Source organism: Hordeum vulgare, chromosome 5H (genome assembly GCF_904849725.1).
Source record: "Hordeum vulgare subsp. vulgare chromosome 5H, MorexV3_pseudomolecules_assembly, whole genome shotgun sequence".
In the NCBI taxonomy this organism is placed as follows: Eukaryota; Viridiplantae; Streptophyta; class Magnoliopsida; order Poales; family Poaceae; genus Hordeum; species Hordeum vulgare.
In genome coordinates this window covers 391,611,939-391,622,295 of record NC_058522.1, presented here as the reverse complement: position 1 = coordinate 391,622,295, position 10,357 = coordinate 391,611,939, and positions in this window count along the sequence as shown.

The window sequence follows — 10,357 nt, the reverse complement described above, 5'->3', positions numbered from 1 at the left end:
GATGTACTCCGATTTAGACAAAACGGAATTGCTATTTCACATCTGAATGCAATATATATATTACACATCTAAATGTTCAATCAAATGATTGACTGCTACTCCCTTCATTCCTTCATATAAGGTGTATTTGGCTTTTGATAAAATTTCATAATGTAAGGTGTATTTTTTTGTAAATCCTTGTAATTTTCTTATTAGCCCTCCAAAAAAGGAAAGTATATCCCTCATGATTGCATGTGTCTCTAATTTTATAAAAAAGGAAATTATCTCTTTCAGCTGTGTGTCTCTTACTTTACTAGACTCATTGATTTACTTGTCAGTAACCAATAAATTTGTCAATGATAATTCTGTCCTAACACCTCTATAATTATGTGTCTTGATCACTGTGTCAAAAATTCCGTAACGTAAGGTGCATTTCTTGTAAATCCTTGTAATTTTCTTATTAGCCCTCCAGAAAAAGGAATTAACCCTCTCATGATTGCATGTATCTTTAATTGTATAAAAAAAACTATCTTTCTCGATTGCGTGTATCTCTTACTTTTCTAGACTCATTGATTTACTGTTGACACTAGATTTTGGCACGGGATAAATCATGATTTAAGATGGCTTCAAAAAAGAAGTGCTCCACATGGAAAAGTTTCATGATGACATGAACATTTTTGAAGTTTGGGTCATCGCTTTCCGATCTCATCCCGAAGGCCGAAACTGTGTTCAAAGTGCTGAGATTTTATATTCAGATTATTGTTCAGCCGATTAAGCCCTCAATACAGCTTCATATGGAAAAATGTTCAACACGAATTGTCTTCTTCTCGTCGAAGCGATCGATTTTTGTATAAAAATCATGTCGATCCAAGATCGTATGCAAAAGTTAGAGCCATCGGAGTGCGGCCCTACCACATGACGAAATATGGCGCGGTGATGAGACAACTGTGTGATGGATGGCGCGAGGGATGAGGCAACTGTCTGATGGGTCACGTGAGGGATTACACAGCTGTCTGATGAGTCATGCGAGGTGTTCACTCCTCTAGGATGTGATTTGGTGTATTTTTCTTGTAAGGAAAGCCTAGATGAGTCATTTGCTTGTACGGAAAGTCCAGCCGCCTCTTACATATATTGAAGGTGATGGCCGATTGAAACAACACATAATCGAACAAATCAATCTATTACTTTTCGTGTTCTTCTATTTTTATCTTCTAACCTTGTATCTTCTTCCTCGTTCTTTGTTCGTTCTTCTTTTGGAGGGCAGCGATCCACGAGGCCCTAGGGACGGTCAGGCCGACCTAGGGCAGCCCATAGTTGCCGCACGCTCTGACGGGGTCCCTTCCGGGCGTGTGGTGTTTCAGGTATACAAAAGCGCCCGCCGGATTGCCTATGTAGCGCGCTTCTGGACGGGTCTCCTTCGACGTGAGCTGCGGTGCATCACCCTCAGCGTCGAGGGTACACAGTGACATGTTCGTGTGCAAACACACTTTTTGGCGACTCCGTCGGGGACGAAGCTTTAAACGGTCTCCAACCCGTTCTTGCTACGAAGAGATCGTCATCTAGGGTTTGCAATCTACAAAGGTAATATGAATACCCAATTCACTTATGTAGATGGAAATAATGCATGTGTTGTTGCTAGATTGTTTAATGAGCATAATGTATCGGCTAGCTCTAGTTTTATCCGTCATGCATCTAAATGTGCAACAGCCGATTCAGAATAATCTCCATGCTTCAACTTCATATAATTCTAGTAACATACAACATATGTATTCCAACTCTCATGCATGGGCAACTCCACAAATTTGTATGCCGATGAACTACATGATGAGTTCTGTTAATCAAGTTGAAACACCCCATGTAGAAACTTCCAATAGCATACAACAAAGCGTTTCACCTTTTTCTTCATCGACAACTAACTTGCAATATGTTGATCCAAACATGTCGATGGACGGGAGGATTGGCCATGCTACTAGATATTCGATCAATTACCTTCAATCATCATGTGCTACACCTCGTGTTTGTAATTTTTTGGCACCATACACAATTGTAGATCTTCATAATTCGGCTCCGCACCTTCATGGTCATAGCTGAATAAGTGAAAATTCTGCAAGGGTGCATATGCCAACACCTAATATTGTAGCATATAATGCATCCTATACGCAATTCGGGAATTTTGGCAACCACCCATTGCCGAAAGAATCCGAAAGTGTTGTGGAGCAATCCCTTACATAATGGGATGTAGCTGCATTAAAAAGGGGTATAGCCCAAAATAACAAGATTAGTGCTCTTTGCCTTGAAGAACATGATAAGGGGCTAGTTCATGATTATAATGCAATAAAATCTAGAGTTTTACAAGGAGATGAATCTTTGCCAATTGGTAAAACTGGCGAGCAAGAATATGGTTCCGCAACAATACATAAGCCTTCACCTAGTACTACATCATATTACACCCCCTTACAGAATTGCAAAGTTTTGGCATCACCCATGTGTCATTGCCCAAAGAGTCTAAAAGCACTGGGGGGCAATCATATCTGGAATAGGCTGAAATCGAGAAAAACTTAAAGCCAATTTTGCCGTTCGCCGCCAGAAACAAACAGAAAAAGAATTCTCTCAAAGAAAAGAGCCATTGTCAATTGGTAGAATCAATGAAAATAAGGATGATTAGGACCATGAAAGTGCACCGGTTGAAAAAGCCGAACCAAGTAGTATATATTTTGAATCCAACAAATCCAAAGAGGCAAGTATTATTGCGAAAGGGCATGGAAAGCACAACAAAACCGTCATGCTTGATTTTTCTGAAGTTAATGGAATTACTTCCTGCCCTATGTGTTTCGTGCCATATCAAGTGACAAGCCTCAAGGACAAGAACAAGTAGCCGAACAAAGTTCGGTTGACAAAGATTTTCAAAGTAACGATGCACGAAATCAAGAAAAAAATAATGAAAAGGCATTGGAGAGCCATACGACGGAGCAAGATATTGTTCAAGACATACCTCCATCATGCTCTCCCAACAATTCAAAGAGGTATGTCTAGCAAGTAATTTACCTATTTTCAGATTTGGTCACAACTTTATTGTTGATGCATCTATTAAAAAATTATCATAAGTAATTTTGAAAGGCCAATGAAGAAGGATAATTTACTTGTTAGCAATGAAATTGTTATAAAGCATATTGGTCAAACCATTGCGCCATTCACAAAGACCGATAGTGACTTATTGTTACACCCAAGGCTTTCCCCATTGCGTTATGTGAAGCTCATATATAATTGGGTACCTTTGATTATTTGTTACTTGGCTTACACTTGGTCTCAGTTGGGTCATGTATGTTCTAACTATTTTTGTTTCAGAAATTTAAAGCCAATGTTAAAATATGCTGAGAAAATTGATGCTAATATAATATGTTATCCAATATCATCGGAAAAGGAATGCAAAAGAACATTCATAGCCGAATGGAAAGATGCCAAATCTGAAACATTCATGTGCTTAGTTTCAAAGTCGTTCCCACATCAAGATCGGCTAGAAAGTAAGAAGTTTACCTTCAATTTGAACATGTATGATCAAATCTTTGTTTTTTTGTTGAGAAATATTTATATTCGAATTCTTGGTCGCCATGTCAAGCCATCAATCCGAAGACGAATGTATTGTAAATTGCATGATTCGTACAAGCACAATTTTTAGGATTGCAATATATTTTGTCAAAAAGTTAAATCGGTCATAGACAAAGGACGATTGAAATTTGTTGAAACACCAAGAGATGACCAGTCTATTCTGGTTGGTCCTGATGGTAAACAGTGTTTGCATCGGCTACTTCGAGCCGATCCATTTAAACACGAGAAGGTAAAAACTGTGGACAGTGGGATAAAGCTTTCAAGTAAGGAAGTTTTTCAAGTGCACAATGATAATATTTTTGAGGGTGAAAATTCCATCAAAGTTGCAATGAAGATGCCAAATACTGGGGGCAGCAGGAAAATCCAAAGATCGATGCGAGCAGAATCAAAGAAAGCAAAGGCCGAGGCAAGCACAAAAGTTAAAAGGCCGAAAGTCACTTTCGCACAGCTATTGGAAAAATATCAAAATATAAGTGAGGATAAGAATGCTTGTCGGCCAAGAAATTCAAAAGCATCAAGATTACCCCCTAGTCGCAAATATGAAGATCAGTATTGGCAAAGGGAAAATTTCAATGCTTCATATTCATATCCATATTTTGGGCCACCAATGCCAATGCCATGGATACCTCCCTATGCTCATGTCGATTCATATCTATCATGGGACAAGTATGATACAAGGGCATGTTCTCCATCTTATGTTAAACCATCTCACCAATATTATGCAGCCCCAAGAAGATCAACATTTGAACAATCACATGTCAAAGACCATTTCGATCATAAATAATCGGTTTGGAGCTCAAGAAAGAAGAAAGAGGTGGTCAAGCGGGTATATTGAGTCAAGAAATATGGTCGTAAGTGTAGTTCAGATTTGGTTTCAAATGAAAAGGAGCAAATTGAAATGTTGATATTAACTAATAAAGGCAATGAGATGCAGCAAACAATTGTTGCGAGTCAAGGTGCCAAATCTGAAGAAAAGATGTTAGGAGTGCACAAGGCCAAAAAAGAATTGACATTGGTTGAATAACAATCACATCCGAGGTGTCCACTCGGTTTATTGTATTAGCAAGAGAAGGAATTACAAAAACTTAGTGCACAAGAATTGAGAAAGAAGAACATGGCATGGGTTCCAAGAGGAGCAGTCAAAATAAAAAATGATATACAACCTTCTATTGCAATAAGTGTTACAAAAGTAAAGAAAGAGAAGGATGGGAGCAACAAAAAATTAAGCCGAAGGTTTGCATCACAACATCAAAATCTTCGGTTAGCACACCATCCATATTCTTCGACTATGCCATTGATGCCTTTGCCATGGAATTCATCCCTAAGTATGATCAATTACCCTCCATGGATTTATTTTGATCCATGGGTGCAACATAATTCTCTGCATCACAAGAAGGCATTACCAAATCACTATACATTTGATTAGATAGGAGTTTGTTGCTCGTCCAAAGAGCCTAAATACTTGATTTGTTATTTCATTTGTTTATTTTGGCTATACATGATTTTGGTAGATGGACTTTACATGGACCTTATGATTATGGCCGACATTTATCTATCGCCCTAAGAATCTATCTAAGTGTGGCTGATATAATATACTTGCATCTTTTGTAGTCCTATTGGAAACTGAGACAAGCTGCATGTTCATTGAAATTTATATTTATACATGCATCATGCTTGCATGGAGTAGAGACATTATAAGCGATGTCATCCAACATATGTTCCATATGCCAATTCATAGTTGTAGAATTGGCGAGTTGCGTGTGACTTGATTAGAAATGATTTGGCTTATGAATATTCAAATGTATGAGAGGAAAAATCATTGTTGGTTTTACTATTGTGCATCAGATTTGTGACATGTGTAAATATATAAATATTGTCTCATTGGTACCAAGGAGATTATATTTTGATGGTTCAGTTTGTAGCAATGGACAAGGTGTTGGTGTTGTTTATATATCTCCTCATGGTGCTATTTTTAAAGCCTCATGTCACTTAGAATATTTTTGCACAAATAATCAGGCCCAATATGAAGCATTGTTATTTGGCCTAGAGATGTTGCTGGCTATAGTGCTACACATATTGACGCTTTTGGTGATCCATTATTAGTAGTACAACAAATATCCAGAGTTTTTCAATGTTTTGATGAATCACCTAATCTTTATATTGATAAATGTCTAGATATAATTTCTACTTTGGATTATTTTAGCATTGCTCATATATCTAGACATGACAATTGGAGAGCAAACGATTTGGCAAAACAAGCATCCAGCTATCATGTTGATCATGGCATGTTTCATATTTCTCAAAAGCCGATTTCTAGCTTTGCCAGTATGGGAGAGGCCGGACCGGAACCCTCCACTTTGGCTGCTAACAAAGAATCTAGTGCAGGTGAAAATTTAGACTCAAGGAAACCCATTATTGATTACTTGCATGATCCAGGTAAAAGGGTGGACATGGTTGTCCGACGCATGGCTTTCGAATATATGATGAGACATGATGAACTTTATCGCCAAACAGTTGATGGTCTTTTTTTAAAGTGCGGGGACGAAGACAAAGCTAGAGTTACCATGGGAGAGGTGCATGAAGGTATTTGTGGAACTCATCAGTCGGCTCCCGAGATGAAGTGGTTATTGTGATGTGCTGGGTTTTATTGGCCGGCGATGATTAATGATTGCTTCAAATATTATAAAGGATGTGAAGCTTCTCAAAAGTTTGGTGATATTCAATTGGCTCCTGCTATCATGTTACATCCTATTATCAAATTGTGGCCTTTTAGAGGGTGGGGTTTAGATCTCATTGGAGAAATTCATACGTCTTCCGCAAAGGGGCATCATTTCGTATTGGTGGAAACTGATTATTTCACTAAATGGTCTCAAGCAGTACCTCTCAAGAACATGACACATGCGGAGGTAATTCAATTCATAGCCGGGCACATCTTCTATTTCTAAATAGCTACAACCCACTAGCTATCTTTCACAGCCATGCAACTATGTCACATGAGCAAGTTATGCATGCAAGTCATAAATTACATTGCCTTTTATATTACTTTATGCATGCAAGCACCACTTATCAATTCATGCATGTTACTCATAAGTTATTTTTTGCATTAGATTTTGTATTGTCAATATATGTGTTGGTCGCTTGCACTATACATATGCACTTAACATTCACGTATTTGTTAAAAAACGACAATCTTGTAATTGCAATCATTCTTTTCTCTTTTTATACCTGTTTTTTTCATTTTTAAGATTATACTCCCTTACCATAAGTTAGAGACTTTTTTGTTGCAACTTTTATGCATTCTTTTAGCATGTTTGCCGCAACAATGCGCCGGGGTATCATCTAGTTATTCATAGATTCAGATTTCTTCAAACCTTAACTACAGATCAAGGTTCGTCTTTCATGTCACATCAAGTTAGAGAATTTGCCGAATCTTATAAGATAAAGTTGCTCAAGTCTTCTCCGTATTATGCCCAAGATAACGGACAAGGTGAGTCTAGCAATAAAGTATTAATCAAGCTTATCAAGAAGAAGATTGAGGATAACCTAATAAAATGGCATGAGCTGTTGTCTGATGCTTTGTGGGCACATAGAATCTCAAAGCACGGTGCTACAAAGGTAACCCCTTATGAGATGGTATATGGTCAAGAGGCCGTTTTGCAAGTGGAAGTGAATTCGAGTGCTTTGAGAATAGCCAAACAAAATGATTTATCGGCAGTGGACTTTTATAATTTGATGATGGAAACAAAATGATTTATCGGCAGTGGACTTTTATAATTTGATGATGGAAAATATTGATGAGGTTGCCGATAAACGTTTGGTTGCTTTAAAGGCCATAGAGAGAGATAAGTTGAGAGTCACAAGAGCTTATAATAAAAGGTAAAGTTGAAGAATTTTCAAGTTGTCGATCTCATGTGGAAAGTGATCCTACCGATTGGTTCAAGAGATAGAAAATTCGGGAAGTGGTCTCCAAACTGGGAATGTCCTTTTAAGATTGCAAGAGTAGTTCCTAGAAACTCATATTTGGTGGAATCAATTCAAGGGACAATGCTACCTCGAGCTCTCAATGGCAAGTATCTGAAAAAATACCACCCGAGTGTGTGGCAAGAAGTTCAAGTAAGCAATGACCGATATACGATTGTCGCCCTTAGCATAAAACATGACCAATATATAATTATCGCCGTGAGAAGAATAAATGGCCAGTGGAGTGTTGACATCGTCCTTAAAACAAATACATTGTGGATTATTTTTGGACATACAAGTTTTGCCGGAAAACAGGGGGCATGTGTTGACACTAGATTTTGGCATGGAATAAATCATGATTAAGATTATTTCAAATGAAGAAGTGATCCACATGAAGAAGTTTTACGATGTTGACATGAATTTTTTTGAAGTTTGGGCCATCGCTTTCCGAGCTCATCTTGAAGGCCAGAACTGTGTTCAAAGTGCTGAGATTTCATATTCAAAGTACTTTTGGGTCGATTAAGCCCGCAAGACAGCCTCATATGGAATTTTTTTTAACACGAATTGTCTTTGTCTCGTCGAAACAATCGGCTTTGACATAAAAATCATGTTGATCCGATCTCGTATGCAAAAGTTAGAGCCACTGGAGTGCGGCCCTACCACAAGGCAAAATATGGCGCGGGGGATCACACAACTGTGTGATGGATGGCTCGAGGGATCAGACAACTGTGTGATAGGTCGCCTGATGGATCAGACAACTTTCTGATGGGTCGCCCGAGCTGTTCGGCCCTCTAGGACGTGATTTGGTGTATTTTTCTTGTAAGGAAATCCTAGATGAGTCATTTGTTTGTACGAAAAGTCCAACCATCTCTTATATATATTGGAGGTAATAGTCGATTAAAACAACACACAATCGAACAAATCAATCTACTACTTTTCGTGTTCATCTATTTTTATCTTCTACCCTTGTATCTTCTTTCTCGTTCTTCGTACGTTCTTTTTTTGGAGGGTGGCGAACCACAAGGCCCTAGGGGCGGTTAGGCTGATCTAGGGCAGCCCATAGCCGCTGCATGCCCTGACGGGGTCCCTTCTAGCAGTGTGGGGTTTCGGGTCTATAAAAGCGTCCACCGGATTGCCCGCGTACCGTGCTTCCGGACGGGTCCCGTTCGACGTGAGCTGCGGTGCATCATCCCGAACGTCGAGGATATACGATGATGTGTTCGTGTGCGAACATTTACTTACCACTAATCAAGAAATTTATCAAAGATAGTTTTATTCTAACACATCTATAAGTGTAAACTGTTTGTACAATTTGGGTTGGTGCTTCTTTGTTACTACTGTTAGGATTAGATCTAACTACCACGAGCAGTTACTAGTGCCCAAAGCATCTTTTCCTGTACAGACGCATGTTCACTCCGAACAGGCGCCTCTCCACAAACCGACGCTTTATACACGCGCCTCTTCTGTAAACCGACATCCGGTACAGTCGGGACACCATGTATAAATACTTCATGTTGATGATCAATGAAAGAGAAGTCCCATTTACATTCATTTACATCTAACACGTTATCAACACTTGCTTTGCCAAAAGAGACAAGAAAAAGGTGAGAACATGGCAGGAGAGAACTTGCCATCCCTTGCTTTTGCCTTCGCTTGTTACATCCAGCGGGAAAGCCGTCGCCGTCGCTTTCCTCGCACTCATCACCACCAGGGCGCACGTCGCCGTCATGGACTTGGTGTAACGAGTGGCCCTCGACGCAGCTTTTTCGCCAGGAACAACTGGTAGAACCGTCGCCGTGGCTATGCCCAGCGAGGCAACCACCCACTACGTGGGCAAGCACCAACGGTGCACTGGGATGGACCCTCCATTCCTACCGCCGTTGCAAATGAAGATATACCTGCAATACATCAGGTCGGGCCTTCGGCTCCTGCCGTCGCCGATGACTACATCGTACCGGCTACTCCGCCATCGGCCTTCACCATCCCTCCGCTGGAATGGTTACTTGCAGGACCGTCGGCGCCGTTTCTCGGAGAGGAGGAGATGTTCCCTTGTGAACTCGCGCCGCTGCCCTGCCCCTGTACTGCCTGCAGCACAAGTTTGATCCATACCCGACGCATACCGGTGCACCACCGTGGCTGCCATCACCGACGTCGTCGGATGAACTGCCGGAGCACGTCTTTCCCCCAGGATACGGCCCCGTCCCAGATCTGTCGTCCTCGATGCCGGCAGCAGCGGAAACAGACGGTTACCCCATCGTTCCCGATCTGAATGTAGCTATCAAGGTGGAAGAAGAAGAAGAGGGCCAGGGCTCGTCGTCGATGCCGCCGCCTCCACCATCACCGGTGACTCAGCCCCCGCCTCCAGCACTACCCTTCCCTCCCACGCCTCCACCAGAGGCGCGCTGCATCCTGCGGCAGTTCGCCGTGGCCATGGCACAGAACCACGCTGCAGTCCGGGGCGAGCAGCAGCGGCGGTGGCCGTGCGGCGGCTCGGGGAACACCCCACCTCCCCTGAAGAAGCCGCCATGGGGAGAAGAGGGTTGGCGTGGTGAGGTGGTACACCAGATCGAGCAGAAGATTGGGAACGGGAGAAGCGATGCTGTGGGGAAACCCTGATGCGTTCTCTCCGAGGCTCCCTTATCCACTTATATGCGGTGCATGGGCCAGCACCAGGCCACGTTTCACTCCATAAAGGCCTACAGGCCAAGAAATGCCACCACGTACACTACCTAAATAAAATGACTATTAGTGTGTTGTGTTTAATCATAGTATTACTACATTGCACTGCAGCCTGTTCCTTTTATTTCAGTGT